The sequence below is a fragment of the Diceros bicornis genome, chromosome 4, assembly GCF_020826845.1.
Source record: "Diceros bicornis minor isolate mBicDic1 chromosome 4, mDicBic1.mat.cur, whole genome shotgun sequence".
NCBI classification, from domain to species: domain Eukaryota; kingdom Metazoa; phylum Chordata; class Mammalia; order Perissodactyla; family Rhinocerotidae; genus Diceros; species Diceros bicornis.
The window spans coordinates 264,137-279,567 of record NC_080743.1 but is presented as its reverse complement, the minus strand read 5'-3'; the positions used below and the strand labels follow the sequence as shown (position 1 = coordinate 279,567).

The 15,431-nt window shown below is 40.9% G+C and overlaps 1 long non-coding RNA gene across 1 annotated transcript; it reads right to left on the bottom strand.

Annotated features, from left to right (window-relative positions):
* Positions 1 to 2,099: 2,099 nt before the first annotated feature.
* On the bottom strand, positions 2,100 to 5,599 carry LOC131402035 (uncharacterized). The gene is made up of 2 exons (XR_009218211.1): positions 5,381 to 5,599; positions 2,100 to 3,343 (listed from the first exon to the last, which is right to left on the bottom strand). It is a non-coding gene; the product is annotated as an uncharacterized LOC131402035 (long non-coding RNA).
* Positions 5,600 to 15,431: the final 9,832 nt, after the last annotated feature.

The following is a 15,431-nucleotide window of genomic DNA, read 5'->3' as shown; positions in this document are numbered from 1 at the left end:
TTCTCCTTCAGAAATTTGTTGAAATACCTTGTTCCATTTTGCTTTGCTGTAATGGGTTGTTCCTTTTGGACATCTGTATTTTAATTTCAGTGGGGTAAGTTTTAAGAGAGAGAAAAGCAAATGTTGGCCTACTCCATCATCTTGAATTTGAAGAAGGTCTCTCTATTTTTAAAGTCTCTCAGCCCTACCCAACACTGAGAATTTCTCAGTGGCTATGTTTTACCTTTAAGCTTTTGCCTGTATATTTTCTCTCCGTCTCTTTAGCATTTTTTTTCATGTGTGCTTCTTAACCACTTCATCTTTTTCTCTTTCTGTTCTCCTTTCTCATCAGGACTATCTCCAAATTCTTCTTAGTTTAATAGTGAGAGCAATTGTTTCTCCTGCTCTCATAACCACTTTCTAGACCATTGTCTTGGGGCTTATTTTCCCACAATGAAAATGACCCACAGCATTTCTTCCTTAGAGAAATTCTGCAACTCTACGAACATGTAAGGAAAGAGGACCTGTGCAGGTGCTGGGACTAGATCACAGACTGCTGTGAGGGTGAGTGAATGTGTGAGCGTGTGTGTGTGTGTGTGTGTGTGTGTGTGCGTGAATGTGCCTCAATATTTGGAATTTAGATTATGAAAGGAAGTTATATTTTATGGATAATTATATGCTAGACACCCATTTTCTCATTGACACCTTCAGCCTCGCGAGATATATATATCATTAAACTTTCTGTACATAAGAAAATTAAACACAAATAATTGATCTAATTTTCCAAGCCATGCAGATGGTTAATCCGGGTTTCTTTCTCAATGCCTACGGATGCGCTCTGCCACACACTCCAGCATTTTGCCCAGGTCTGTGGTCTGACTTTCTAGACCGGTGTTGTGATGTGGTGAGAATCCTGAGGGTCTCAGTCAGGAGCCAGGGGACGGGCCCAGCTCTGTAACTCACCATGTGACTTTGAGTAAGTGGCTTAAGCTCCTTAAACTTTAGTTTCTTCACCTATAAAATTGTGAGAATAGTCACTTCATAAGTTTGAGATGAGGATTCAATAAAATGTAGCATGGCTAGCATAATGCCAGATCAAGTAGGCACTCAATAAATATTAGCTATTATTTTCATCCAAGTATGAATTTTTTGGCTCAAAGAATGGAAACATCTTAGTCAAAGTCATAACGTAGCTGAGTGAAGGACCAGCCTTGGTTATGGAACAGTGTTTAAACACTAGACAAATTCCCATTCTTTTCCACACCACTTTCTGCCATACAAGGCCTTCAGCTGGCATCTTAACAAATAAGAGAGAGTTACCTGGTGCAGTTGTAAATACTGAGCTGCAAGACATTTTGGGAAGGTGTTCTTCTCTATGGACTCATCCTTGGGAGCACTGTAACATAATAGTTCTCCTGTGTCCGGAAGAGTTTAAATGTCAACCTTTCTAGAAATATAGATGTGTGGTAAATGAACTCAAGTACATCTGTAGATCTGGAAACATCAGCCCAGATTCACAGCATACATGTTGTGATTTAAAACGGGGACTGACAGGCCTGTTGTTGAGCATCAAGGCCTATTACCAGAGCATTTTATCTTGATTAAAACATTTATTCACAGGGTTAGAAGAATGGAAACACCAACCACCACATCCCGGACTTTCTTTTCTAATAACCCAAGGTACCCACACAAACGTGCGTGTGCACAAGCCCTACCTGCCCACATCCACCCCCATCCATCCTCAAACAACCCAGACATGCTTTTGGCAGAAAGGATGAAAACCCTGTGGAAATTGTTTTATTCCTTTTCACTGAGTAGCTTTTGTCATCTGTTTTCCAGAATTCTTGTCTGAAAATTCTGGGGTTCAGCCTAAACATTAAGAAAATAATCCTGTCATACTTGAGTGTTGACAAAATTGTGAAGTAAAAATAACAATATTAATTAAAGGAATTTAACTAACCTCAGCTTATCAAGGTGTCAGAGTGTAGAGACATGAGCATTGGAAGGGGAATCATACACTTGGGATTTTGGACACTCTTTAACTCTAACTAGCCACTCAGTTCACATCTCCTCTAGGGTTCGACTTCCTCATTTGTCAAAAAAAGCATGCTATTAATAACTCCTACCCTATAGAGTTTATTCATTCATTCTACACAGGTTTTTTTTAGTACCTTCCATATTCCAGTGAGTTCTACAGATACAATATGAAGTAAGACACAGACAATTCTCTGAAGTAGCTCACAGCCTGTTGGGGAAGAAAGCACATGAAGTAAACGGTGCTGTGACAGAGGTATGTCCAGAGAGTATATGGGATCAAAGACGTTTGCAGGGACACATACAGTATCGGTGCAGAAAGAGCGAGACAAGAGGAGGAGGTACAGCCAGGCTGATGGTGGGAGGTGTGTCCACCCGCATCTGGGCTCCTAGAGAGCTCAAGCTGCTCCTGTCTAGTCCGATTTGGCCCCGGCAGTGGTCGTCCTTCTGCGTCCAGGGCCCCACACTAGACTCACGGGGCTCACAAGCACTCCGAACCGTTGAAAATGCATGGAGAAGGCTGTCTCCATGGGATGGACAGACTGGGGGGGTTGACACGTTGGAAGACAATGGGCAATGTCCTAGGTATTGTGAGCAGACCGTCCTCAGCACACCACAATGAGAAGAATCACTTGTCTTCAAAGTGATGCACACCACTTTCTCAAACAAAAAGACTATCCCAGGAAGTCCTTACATGGCTTTGTGCTGCTTCCCAGCACCGGCAGCCATGGGGTATTTGCTCCCAAAGACCAAGCATTCTCCCTCTGCAGACTCTGCTTCTGCCCACGTGTCTCCCTGCTGGTGGAACCAAATGGACCAAATTTCTTGATCTTAACCTTTGCCATAGATCTTAAATTGAACAACAAAGAATTTAGCATCTTTGTCCTTTTGTTCTAATCTGAGAACTTCTTTTGGGAGAAAAAGTACAAGGACAGAGGGTGGGAGGTGCATGAATGAGGACTGGACACAGCAGTTGATCTGAAATGTGATTTTCTGGAAACCAGAACTTGGCAAAGCCAGATGGCACCATCTTCTTTAGCAACCAGTCCTGCCTCTGGTGTCCCAGCTTTAAAAGAGAATGGGGCACATTTCACAGCAGAGCCGAGGCTGGATGTCACTTTCAAGTTCAGGCTTCTTCCCAGACTGATTCCCTTCCATTGTGTTTTCCAGACTAGCATTTTGTCACTGCCATTGCTTTGTTTGTGGCACAATCCTTAAAGTCAGACTGTTTACTTATACCAGCCCCAACATTTGCTAACTGTGTGAAGCTGAGCAAGTCCCTTTACTTCTCTGAGCCTCAGATTCTCATCCGTCAGACAGAGATTCTCATCTGGGGGAAATAATAGTACACACTCTTTATAAGTTTGTGATAATTATATGATTCAACCCACGTAAAGCTTTTAGCACAATGTTTTACATATGATAATTACTCAATAATTTAAAAAATATTTTAGATACAGTATTTTTCAAAATGCCTCTCTGGGTCTTGGTTTCTCCTTCTTTTATAATTATGATTATTATATATTAAGTGCTACTATGTGGTAAACACTATGCAGGGTAGGCTTATTTTTAAAAACAAGATTATACAAAATAGACAGTATTCTCTTCATTTTATGAATAAAATGGTAAACACTTAAAATTCATCGCTTTCTAACAATTTTTCTACATTTGATTATTTATGCACTTAAAGTTATTTGTGTGTATCATAACTGCACAGTAAAAACACTATACAATGGTGTACTAGTGTGCATCTCTTTCTAGCTCTGTGTTCAGGGGCATTGACTTGATAGCTTGAAGTCATCCACAGTGGGAGTATTTACACCGTGGAAATTGGCAACTGCTGCAAATGAAGCCTTGATTTATTGTTTTGTTGATTTTTCTAGTCTTGAATTGATAAGTTAATAAGATAAATTAAACTCAAAATTGTGCTGTGTCTATTACATCGTAAACAGCACAAATAACTGACGAAATATTTTTCCGTATTCAAACACTATTAGAGGATTTAGCAAAGATTTGGCTCATGCCCTTAACAAACAAATGAAGTTTCAATGTACATTTTTGTTGTTTCATTTTTAATCTCCTCGTTAAGATAAATGAAAATATCAACCAACATTCATGTCGTCACCACGCTCATTCATCAATGGGGTTAGTGACTTTGTTGAGCCAGATAGTAATCAAGCATTTACTTGTAGCAGATTTTGTCAAATCGTGGTTGTTGCAAAAATACTTTGGCTGTGGATAAAAAAGTTCAGCAAAAATCAACTAAAGTATTCTGAGAATCAATTGACTATATGGAATTTATAATTAAGATAATTCTATATTTTATTATGATATGTAAATTACATGCTACACATCCCGTACATCAGTAAAATGTATAATAAATGTATGTATATATACACACATGCACACACAATTTTTCCCCAGAGAGCTGGTTGTTAAATACTTATCAGCACATCCCTGCCCCAAGACACATTAACCTTCCAGTCAACACCTTTCTGACTCCTGAGCAGACCATAAATAAACTCTAGGGTCCAGACACCAGACAATACACATCCCAAGCCCTATAGTAATTTTCAGGACCTATTTTCCCAGAATGCTCTTGAGCGAGCTATGAGTCACCAAGACGTGGCTCTCTTGATCTGCCCTGGGTGAAGGGGAATTATGCCTCATTAGCATGAACAGAACTCTTTCTCAGGGCCTCAGTTTGTAAACAAAGGATTAAGAGAAGTTAAAATCCACTGACATTCCTATAAGCTTCGTACTCAAGAGGACTGTGGGGTCATCCCTTTCAGAACTTTTGTCTTTATGGAATGAATATCATCATAGGCCAGTCTTGGCTCCTGACTCTGTTCTTCATCATTTTCATTCGTCATCTCCAAGGCTGAGCGGGCCGGTTTCCCTTGTCTGGGCCGTGGGTGTCCCCTGCTGGAAGCCAGAGCTCACTGCGGCTGCGGGAACTGGAGCAACATGGCCACAGCAGATGTATGTGTGTATGTGTCTCTGTGTGTGTGTCTGTTTGTGTGTGTGTGTCTATGTGTGTGTGTGTCTATGTGTGCCTGTGTGTCTGCGTGTGTGTGTCTGTGTGAGAACGTGCTCCCTCGCTGCCTACACGCCTCTCAACAGGAAACCACCCAGAAGATCCACTCTCATGCTTGTTTACAAGCCTGCTCTCACTTCCTGGTTTCACCTCCCACATTACTAATGATCACTATTTATCAAGTGTTTGGCATAGTATCCATCACATGGTAAGCTCTCAAATATTTATTGAAAAAAATGAGCACATACCTAATCCTTGCCAGATACATTACACAATATCTCCTTCAATCCTCAGAACAACTGAACAGGTTAGGATTTGTGATTAACTCACCTTTTTTCAAAGGAAGGAGCCCAGGCCTAGAGATTAGAGAACTTGTCACAGAGCTTGGACGTGGGAGCGTCAGCATGACCACAGGGACTGGATCTCCCTGTCCTCTGTTTCACCCTGCCCTCATCTCCAAGGGTTTCTCCAGTCTTCCCTTTACAAGCAAATGTCCTGCTCCTCTTTGCTTTCACGCTGCCGACCCCCAGTGTGCACCCAGGCTTGGTCTCCTCCTTGTCCTGCTTGCCAAGTACCTTGCACTTCCACTTGCAGAGACCGAGCTTCCTCATCAGATAAATTAAGTGGATGGATTAGCTGACTCTTAATTTTCCTTCCAATTCTAAAATGCTGATGTTTTCTGGATGTAATCTCAGAATAGACACGCTGAGGTCCAAATTGCCGGAGATTCCTCTCTGGCCAAGGAAACGAAACTGGCATGTACTTCCTACAAGTTTGTATCAAGAGGATGGAATTCACCCCAGGCCCCAGCTGGCCTACGGGAATATATTTTTCAGATCAGAAGCCACTGATCACTTACACAAGATGCCATCTGTGGGTGGACAAAAGTGCTGCTTCTCTCTTCTCTCCAGAGAGCCAAAGCACGGTTGGCAGCTCAGACAGCCAGCCTGGAGCTTTCACCGTGTGACAAGCCCAAAGGCGTTTCTGAAGCTGCCAGCACAGAGGCCTGTCGAATCCGCGAAGGAACCAGATGCAGCAGATAAAATATCTTCCACAGCTTGGCATCTGGGCCTGTGCTTGCCAGCTGGGAGAAGGGGCTGGGTGGCACAGTGCTGGGGGTGGGATGATGGCAGGGGGATGGCAGCAGAACAAATCACACACTTTCTCGTAAAATAGAAGAAGAGCAGTTCTAGAGAGCATTGCACAAGTCTGGGTGAAAGGAAAGTGAATCATATCTAGGCTGCTATTATACGAAGGACCAGGTTATAAGTAGGTCAACCATATGTTGCGACCTTGGACACTATTGTTTTATGGAAAGTAAAATACATATTACTGGTTTGCATTTCTAGAATGTGATAGCCTTTTTGTAATTGGCTCAGTACAATTACACTCATCAAGGCAACATACATCTTTACTTACATATGTCTTGGATATTCTAGTTTTGACTCCAATAGAAAATAAAAATTTAATGCATTGTTTCTCATTGTCGAGCAATAAATGACTATGTGTTGGGCCACGTGTCCTGACTTTGTTTTTCAGAAATGTGTTCCCACTTAGATTCTTCAAATGGTATTCATTCAATTCCATTCCTTTCCTTTCAATACAGTTCATCATGTATTTGCTGAATACCTATGTTGACAGGTATGATGATTATGAAGACGAAGAGACTAAGACTCTGTCTTCAAGCAGTTCACGGCCTCGAGGATGAAGGAGATACTGCCCTGAGGATTAGGGCAGGGTGGAGGGTGGAACAATGGCCAGATTGAGGACACCTGTCTGTGCATCACAGTGTCTGTGGCTGGAGCTCACACTTTCCAATGCAAAGGATATCTGTGTCTATATTTTTTCCTTCTTTGTTCTGATTTTTCTAAAAAAAAAAAAAAAAAAAGAATATACACTAACAGGGAGTTTTATACTAGGTCAACAGTTTTCTTCAAAATAACTTCATTTGTTGCATTTTTTGTTTTATCATATTTTATGGATATGTCAAAAGGACAAAAGTGCTAGAAGGAAGTTGCCCATAGTCCAGTGCCACTTTCAAATCAATGTTTTAGTTTCTCCATCCACTTTCTAGGACTTGGTTTTATGTACTTTCACAATATCGTAGATGGAATAGAATATTCTGGTTTTTCCATCAATCTAATGCCAGGCACCCTCTGCAGTCTCTCACCGTCTCTTTCTTTTCTTTGTCCTCATCCTGCCCCACCTCCCACCATCACCCCAACCCCAGGACACCAAAGACCACCTGGCATATCTGTCTTTCTACACCTTCCTCCACACACAAGTAAAGCATCCTGAGTGAGCAATCTTTGTGCTTTTTTCTAAAATAAAGGTCACACGACATGCTCTTTCCTTCGTCTTGCATTTCTCACTTAATAACATCTTTATCAACCTTTCCACTACAGATGAACCTTTGTTCATCCATCGTGTGTTCTACACAACACGGAAAAGACCGTCTGCACACATCCTCACGAATGAACTTTCATTCTGTGGAACAGATTTTCAGGAGCAGGTTACTGGGTGAAAGTGTGTGTGTATGTTTCATGATTGTAATTATTGTTAACTTGCACTTCAAATTTCTGCATCCCCACCAGTACTACTTACTGTAACTCTTTTCAAATTTTGACAATTTAGTGGGTGAGAAGTGGCATCCCAGTATTTATTTAATTTACATTTTTCTAACTACTACTAACACTGATTTTTTCACAGGATTTTTGGCCTTTCATTTTTGTTGTTCTGTGGATTGTTTCTTTAGATATTGCAATTTAAACAGAAACAGAGTTCTCTCACTAAGTTCACTGTATTCCTCTCATCCAATTTTTGATAAGACAATGAACTGCTAGGTTCCAGGACAGTCATGAAATAAATTATGAGAAGGTCAGAGCAGCCACCAGTGCCACAGACCCAGCAGTGCTTGAGTTGGAAGGGAACTTTGCAATTATGTCACATTCACTCTCTCAATCAATTCATTAGAAAATATGTCTTGATTTATGCGACTGACACTATCCTGGGCACTAGAGACTCAGAGAGAATAAAACTGTGAGAGAATAAAGGGTGTTTTCTGTTTATAAAGTTTCCATTATATGTAGGGAACAGATATATAAACAAAAATTGTAATAGAATATGGTAATTGCTATAAGGGTACCAGATACAAAGAGTTTGAAAAACAGAAGACAGAAATTATTTTTGCCTGGAGGGGAAAAGAAAAGTTTCAGAAGAAAGCAACAATTTTCCTGAATCATAAAGAATAAGAAATACTGCACCAGCCAGGAGGTTGGGAAAGGGGCCGTGGAGGAGAGTCTGTTCTCGGCAGGAGGAGCGCCAGGAGGAGAGGTCAGGTGGTTGGACGTGTACAGCGGTCATGGAATCACCAGAAGTGCCACGTGGGTGGAGGGTGGGCTTTCTAGGGCCAAACCCAGAGAGCCCCTGAGGTGGATAAACGAAGCGAAGCCTGGGCCTTCAGGAAAAGTGACATTGCCATTTCCTACACGCCAAATACAACCTGCACCTAATCTTGCCCTTTACTTCTCACTTCCCAGAAGACCCCGTTCGGCTTTCCCTGCACTGCGCCAGCGTTGACGCTGCTCTTAACAAAGCCCTGTAACAAACGTCTAACATCATCGCTGCCGCGTATATAGGATTTTGCCCTGTCTTTTCCAGGCGTGTTGACCTTCAAACCACCTTTGGTTGCAGGTCTGTCCTTTAAGACCTGATATTGAATGTTCATTCCAATTCTTTCTCATCCCATAGCCCAACAGGATTCACAAGGCTGGGAGTGGTGAGAAATGAGCAGAAGGCCAGTTGTAAAAGGCCTTGAATGCCATTCTAAGATGCATAGATTTCATGTCATTAAATACTCATTAAGCACCTACTACATGGCGTCTTCCAGATGCTGGGCATATAGTGGTGAACAAGACAGACCAGTCCCTGTGCCGGGGGAGGACGTTCCAGTGGGAAGCCTTGGGAGGGCCCCGTAGAACAAGCAGCCCTATGAAAGGGAGGAAGGAATCTGTATCCTGGGGTAGATGCCTCATTTCACAGCTTCCTGGCCCTTCATGTTTAGGCCTCTTTCAACCCTGATAAGATTTCTTCTCTGTCGTTATTGAAGAAGGCTGATTAAGATCCTCTCTCTCCATCAAAACTAATCCATTATTGAGTTTTATTTTCCTAAAGACTGTTAGGTGACAAATCTTATCAATAAATTAATGTTAAAAAGGGACATTTCATAATGATTGAAAGGACGTATTCATTAAGGACACAGCAATCCTACTTCTGTGTGCATCTAGCAACAGAACCTCAAGACATGAAGCAAAACTGATAAAAAGAAAAGGTGAGATAGACAAAGCTACAATTATTGCTAGAGATTAACACTTCTATCTCAATAATTGACAGAAGAAGTAGACAGAAAATTAGTAAGAATGAAGGAGACTTAAACCTCATCCACCGATTTGACCTAATTGACGTTTACAGAACACACCACAAACAGCAGGATACAAACTCTTTTAAGTACACTCAAAATGTTCACCCAGATAGACCATTTGCTGGCCAGTAAAACAGGTCACAATAAACGGAGGGGACTGAAATCATCTGAGGCTTGTTTTCTGACCAGAGCGGAATTAAACTAGAAATCAATAACAGAACAATATCTGAAAGCTCCCTCAGACACTTAAAATAACAGCCATTTCTAAAAACACACAATTTGGAGAAGAAACATAAGAGAAATTAGAAAATATTTTTAACCGGATGTAAATTAAAATGCATCAAAATGTGTGGGATACAGCAAAAGCAGTGCCGAGAGGGAAACTGATAGCACCAACTGATATAGCAGCAAAAAAGAAACCTCTCAGAGCAATTATGTCATCGTTCACCTTAAAATAAAAAAAACAAAGATAAAACTAAACTCAAAGTAAGTAGAAGGCAGGAAATAATTAAGTTGAGCAAAATCAATGAAAAATAAGACAGAAAAAAAAAGAAAAAATATAACCCAAACCTATTTCTATGATGGGTTGTTAAAACTGATAAAACCTAACCAGACTAATTAGAGATAAAAAGAGAATACAAAAAATATCACAGATTATACACCAATATTAGAAATGAAAGAAAGAACATCTCTATAGAGCCTACAGACATTTAAAACAAAGGGAATATTTTGCCAGTAAGTTGGACAATTTAAACATAATGGGAAAATTATTTGAAAGACACAGTTATCAACAGTCACTCAAAGAGAAATAGGTGTCTTGAACAGCCATATATATTAAAGAAACTAAAGTTGTAGCTAATAACCTTTCCACAAAGAAAACTCCAGGTGCCGACAGCTTCATCGGTGAATATTATCAACCACTAAGGAAAAATAATACCAATCGATCGATGGCTCACAAACTCTTCTAGAAAACTGAAGAGATGGGACGCTTCCACCCTCATGTCTGGAAGCATGCTCATGAAGCAACATAACCCAAATGCTCAAACCAAAAGCATCACAAAAAATAAAACTAAATATCAATATCCCTCATAAACATAATCCTTAGTGTAATTTTATTAAATCTACTCCAGTAATATATAAAGAAGATAATACATCAAAACCATGTGGATTTTATCACAGGGATGCAAATTGCTTTAACATTGAAAATCAATTCATTTCACCTCATTAACAGAGTAAAATGAATAACTGTATGATCATCTCAGCATATACAGAAAAAGCATTTGATAAAATTCAAAACCCATTTATTTTAAAAACTCTCAGAAAACTAGAAACAGACGGAATCTTCCTCAACCTGATTAAGGGCATCTATGAAAAACGTACTACTAACTTTGCACTTAGTGGGAAAACACTGAATCCTTTCTCAATAAGTTCAGGCACAAGGCAAGGATGCCCACTCTCACCACTGCTAGTCAATATCATACTGGATGTACTGTCTAGCGCAAGAGGCCAGACCAGAAGTAGAAGCCATCAGATTGAATAGAAAGACATAAAACTGTCTTTATTTGCAAACAGCTTGAGTGCCTCAGTATAAAATCCTAAGTAAGCTACAAAAATGCTACTAAAACTAATACCTGAGTTTAGCAAGGCTTCATGATACAAAGTCAATATATGAAGATTAATTGTATTTTTATATACTACCTGTTATGGACTGAATAGTGTCCCCCCCCAAATTCATATGTTAAAGCCCTAACCCTCAATGTGACTGTATTTGGAGATACGGCCTGTCAGAGGGTAGTATAGATTAAGCGAGTTCATAAGAGTGAGGCCTTAATGTGATAGGACTGGTGTTCTTATAAGAAGAGGAGGAGACACCAGATCTCGCAGATTTGATCTCCCTCTCCCTTTCTTCCCTCCCCCACCCCCAGCTCTGCAGGAGCACAGAGGAAAGGCCATGTGAGGACACAGCAAGAAGGCAGCCATCTGCAACCTAGGAGGAAGAAGAGAGTCCTCGCCAGACAGCAACCCTGCCAGCACCTGGATCTTGGACTTCCAGCCTTCAGAACTATAAGAAATACATTTCTGGGCCTGCCCGGTGGCTTAGCAGTTAAGTACACATGCTCCACTACTGGCGGCCTTCGTTGAGATCCTGGGGCGCACCCACACACAGCTACTCCGGCCATGCTGAGGCCGCGTCCCACACACAGCAACTAGCAGGATGTGCAACTATGACATACAACTATCTACTGGGGCTTTGGGGAAAAAAAGGAGGAGGATTGGCAACAGATGTTAGCTCAGAGGTGGTCTTCCTCAGCAAAAAGAGGAGGATTAGCATGGATGTTAGCCCAGGGCTGATCTTCCTCACAAAAGAAAAAAAAAAAAAATTTCTATTGTTTGAGCTACCCAGTCTGTGGTATCTCATTATGGCAGCCTGAGTCCACTACTACACTAGCTATGAAAAATGGAAATGGAAATGGAAACAAAAACAATACAGTTACAATAGCATCAACAAAATAAAATACCTAGAAATACATGTAACATACATACATATAAATATCCTTATACGTTGTACATATATATATACACAAAATCAATATACAAAAATCATATATACATGGTCTCCTTGACTAAGCCATTATGAGTGGCTTCCGCCCCTGTAAGTTACTAGGAAGGCGTAAGCAGACGATTTCAGGTGGTAGGCAGTTACCATGAAAACCCCCAGGGAGGGAAGGACACTCAGGGACCCAGCTCAGCAGCTGTGAGGACACTTGTAGACACTAAGTCTTGGTCACACTATGTAGTTAATTATAATGATTTCTGAATGATTTGGAAAGAATGTGTGAAATCCTCATTTTTCCTGATATTTCTTCTTCAGGCGGTACGCTGGTTAGCTAACAGAAGGCACCGTAGGCCATGCCAGAGAGCCTGCCGTCAGAGTGGATTATGCGTCTGGAACGACAAGTTTCAGCCTGAGGTCCAGCTCTGATGGATTGGCGTGACCACCTGGAGCAGAAGTGTTGAGAAAGGATTTTGAGTCTGTACTGAAGTCAGAAGGGAGAGGACTCCAGTTGAAGAGGCATGCAGTGTGGGGCGTCAGTATCTTACCTTGTATTAGCCATCCTGGCCTGAAACACACCCTGATCCAGTGGGGAGAACCTGGCCTTCGGCCGGCATTAAATAATGGCGCATGTAATCAACCTTTGACCTTTGGCCACCATTCAGCTCATTGCCACGTGTGCAGCCACCTTTGAGACTTTTCTTGCCCTTTTCACAATTGCTAAACCCACACACCATTATCGACCTTCTGAACCTAACCATTTCACTAGCTATTGTGCAATGTTACATAAGTGAAAAATCCTTTTGTTTAATTCACACACACGCATGTGAAGATATGCTTTCACACAAGGGAAACTAAAGTTCACAGATGTGTGTTAACTTGCCCATTCAGGCAACTGCTAAATGACAACCTGGACCTAAAATTTAGTTCTTTTGTTCCCATGTCCAGTGTGCATTTCAATACCACAGACAAATATTTTAAAGTTATAAGAATCAGAGTCACATATGAGAACAATATGTGATTTGGCCAAAAGTAGAAAGCTACTGAGTTCCAAAGAAAGACTCCATTTACCAATCTTATTGGATTTAGGGTCATTTTCCTTACATGGTTAGGGATCCTTTCCAGAAAATTTCTCTACCATATGATGTTTCTCACTGTTTCATAGTTACCTATTTTTGTTTCTTCTCTGCTCAGTCATAAGCAACTTGAAAACACCCCTTTAATCTCTACATCTATAGAGCCTAACAGTACCTCGAACCCCAAAAATGGTTGGTAAATGAATAAATGCAAATTATGTTCAGTCTTCTACAAGATTATGGCATTGGTCAAGCAAGTGATCTGGGAATTTGAAGAAATGTAGTGATGTATCTCTGTTGATTTAAATACAATCTCTCATTTATTAATATCAGCTAGAGCCCTGGCAGTGAGCCAGGCGTTTTAATATAATTTTTTTCCTTGACCACTCACAATAAATCTGAGAAGGAAACATTATTTGGCCTTTTGTACAGATGAGGAAATTGATGCCTGGAGAGACCAACCAATATATCCTATTTCACACAGTAAGATCCAAACCTTTACCTTCAAAGTCCAGTGTTCTTTCCAGAACAATATTTGTTAAGTTAGGAAAATACATATATATTTTAAGAACTGTCTGGAATATTTCCTAGAATAATGAGGATCAGGATTCCACATAATTCTTTGGAGATTAGTCTTTCAAATTATGAGATCTAAGAACATATTTCTGAAATACTTATCTTTCACTTTTAAATTACCTTCTTTGTGTCTTAGAACTCAAAGTAAAATGTATCTAGTAGCGTCCTGGTGTAGGATGCCTTCCTCTATGGAGCCCCAGAAGGTCCATCCGGGTTGTAATTCACACTCACAACAGTTTTCCACTTGCAGCCTGCCCTCCTTCCCTGCTCGTCCTTTGGATAACCTCACAATGATTTTTACTGTATTTACGCAAGACCTTCCCAATTAGCCCACTGGAACTTGCAAATGAAAAGAAACAGAAAAGAATGAAAAGAGGAAAGAAGAAAAACGATGATCTGGGGCAGCATTGAGCTAGCAGAAACTTTTCACACTGTCCGGTCTTGGAGACATAGAAAGTCAGGAGAGTCCTCTAGTTCTCATAATCTGGCCCCATAATATTTACAGATGTGTTTACTTTGGCAAATGCAAAAGAACGTGGGGTTTACAGTCAGCTAACCTGGGGTCAAGTCCTGACTTTGCTGCTTTTGGTTTTCTGAGCTTTATTTAGTATGTGGCTCTGCCTTGCTTTGCCAAGTAGACAATGAGATTATTGATAGCTAACTCACAGGATTACTTTGAGGACCAAATGTGGTCCTCATATAGCACTGAGCACTGAGCATGCACCTGGCACACGGGACGAGCTCGCAAATGTCAGCCCCTCTGTTGTCCCTGTTGTTCATGTGATTGCCCATGTGATTCATTGGGCAATTCCAGATCTACAATTGTGTGGGTCTTGCCTGGTGTGGTTGCACACTGATGCTGTGGTCGCTATCCAGCCGCCTTAAGGTAACCGCCTGCATCTCAGCAGAGGTGTCACTGATAGTAACTTTAGCCACAATCCCTCTGATTAGGTTTTCATTTTGGTACTCAAAACAGTATTCTAATGGTAATACCTAAGAATTTCAGAGCAGCTTTTCCACCTAGGTACATATTTTTCCCATTCATTCATCCAAATTTATTTTATGGAGTTTATTGATTGATCTCAGTCTCTTGGCCTCAATTTCTTCAATACTTCTGAACAATCCTCCTCTCTTTACACATCCAGTCTAGGGAAAGGGGACTGATGTATGTGCATGTATGATGGGTAAATTTGGGAATCATAAACTGGGCATGCTCAGTTCAGCCCTTCCTTTTTCCTCTTGGAGCAGGTAACTCCCAGGGAGCATGCATTCTTTGCTGCCCCTACATGCCACATACTTCATGGGGCTCTACCCCACATGATGAGGCCTGTGGGTATTGGGCCAGGTCTGTTATTATGTGAATAAATCTGTATAATCTGGATCAACATTAGGAGTTACTGCCTCACATATAAACTACGTCCTCCAACTTACTCTTATCAAAGTAGAGACGACAGTCAATATATTTTGGCTCCCATCTGCTGACTCATTGGTTACGAATTTGAGCCACAAAGAAGAGTACTGTTTTGGGGACTATTTTCATTTGTTTTTCTTATGGCTCTTTACCAAATAGCTCTTGTGTACGATACATTCAGACATTAGAGTTACACCATCTAACACAGTTTCATGCCATCTTTTTGTTGACATGTTTATCAACCATTCCAGGATATTTTTGGCCTTCAGATTATAAATGTCGACCTTCATCTGGAAGCAAGCCAAGGCTAGTCTGGATCACACAGCTCGTCTGCTTTTGTATTG